Genomic DNA, 1,929 nt, shown 5'->3' with positions numbered 1-1,929 from the left:
AAATTTAAAAGGCAATTTTAATTCTATAGCGAATTTCTTTATTGTCGCTGTGTGCAACCATTGAAATGCATACTTTCTTAAACAATTAGGTATGCACATTAGGGTGGTCCAAAATAAAAAAAGTCGAAATTTTAATGTTCTCACTCCCAAGGATTGTTCTTTATCGAAAAAATATTTAGAGGTCGTTTAAAGCGCTCAAAGTTTTCCATGTATTTTGTATGGAAAAAAACAACTTTTCGTTGAAATGGTTTAGAATTTATATTTTTTGATTTAAAAAAAAAATAGGGCTATATATTTTCGGTATAGAACAATCGTAGGGGGTAAGAGCATACAAACTCCGACTTTACTTTTTCACATGCATTTTTGGAGCACCCTAATGTGCATACATGGAGCTACTTGCACAATGGAACAATTGATTTCATTCTTGTTGTTGCACATTAAGAATTAATGTCGAAATTAGCAGACAATGTCAGTGTATTCAATGTCTTAAATTAAAAATTTAAGAAAATTGCAAAACATTTAAATAACATTAAGTCTAGTGCGGAGTATGCTGAAAACCCTCTTTTGGAAAATCTAAAATATTTATGGTGGTGCCATACTTGTCGGTTAGCATGCCGGCACATTTAGGGCCCCAATCGATTCCTTGTGCTACCACACAGGATCTTTTTCCCTGTTTCCTTAAAGTGAAGTGGCCTGTCCGCAAACCCATATCTAAGGATCTGCTCATCATAAGGAGCCCCTCGATCTTTTCGAGTACAATTATGGCCTCATGGTTTTGGTTATTTTGCAGGTATCGAGGTGAACCCATCTTGCACCCGCTTCTGAGAAGAAGAATGCTTCTTTATTGAGCTTGCATGTGGCGACCGCAAATTTACTCTTCCAGATCCTTGTAGTTTTTCTCAGGCTTAGGTAGCTACCATTAAGGAAGCAGTCCATTGTCTGCTCAATTGCTGGTCGTAGGTAAGCGCCAATAATGGCCCTGGTGTTGTCTACGGCCCGCTCTAAGCAAGTAGGGTAATGCCTAACCTCTCTTTCAGTTGACTCTGAATTTTTGTGGCGAAACTTCTTTAGCGGCGGTTGGTTGGTTGGGAGTAAATTGGCAAATTCAACGGAAATTGCACACGGAAATGGTGCAACGGAAATGGTTGGGATGAAAACAAGTGCTTCTTGAGTGTAGGCACATGGTTTTAATTTAAATTGCTAATAAATAATTGAAGAATAACACTTAGAAAAAGACCAATAGAAGAATGAAAGTAAAGGTGAGTACGAGCATAGATAAAAAAAAGGATAAAGGCAAAGGTAAAAATAAAAACAAAAACAAAGTTCCGTAAAGATAAAGGCAAAAATGAAGACCAAGGTAAATTTAAACACTTTTCTTATATATATAAGGGCAAAGGTGAAGGGCAATATGTAGATGAAGAAAATAATAAACAATATGAGGATGAGGATGATAAAAGTAAAGATGAAGACAGAGGAAGAGAGATTAAAATAAAGGTAATTATAGAGAAAAGGATATAGATAGACAAAGAGCTCAATATGGGAACTATTTTGGGATCGGGACTTATCGATATAAAATTCGATATTTGTCGCTTTTGTTATCGATCATTTATAGATTTTGTTATCGAAAATTTTGTCGATTTTGTTATGGACTTTGTTATCTATTATATATCGATTTTGTTATCGATATCTTTGTCGATTTTGTTATCGATTTTGCTATCGATTATTGTCGGTTTTCTAATCGATTTTACTATCGAAATTTTTATCGAATTTGTCATTGATTTTGTTATCGATATTTTGTTGCATGTTACTATCGATTTTGTTATCGATAGAGTATAAAAATAAAAATGAAGATAAAGGAAAACAGATTAACATTAATGTAATTAGCAGGGTTCGGAAATATTCACTCACCTTCGTACGCGAACGCGAAGG

This window comes from Rhagoletis pomonella, unplaced genomic scaffold, assembly GCF_013731165.1.
Source record: "Rhagoletis pomonella isolate Grant_MI unplaced genomic scaffold, Rhpom_1.0 Rhpom_scaffold_00012, whole genome shotgun sequence".
NCBI lineage: Eukaryota > Metazoa > Arthropoda > Insecta > Diptera > Tephritidae > Rhagoletis > Rhagoletis pomonella.
This window is presented reverse-complemented; position numbering follows the sequence as displayed.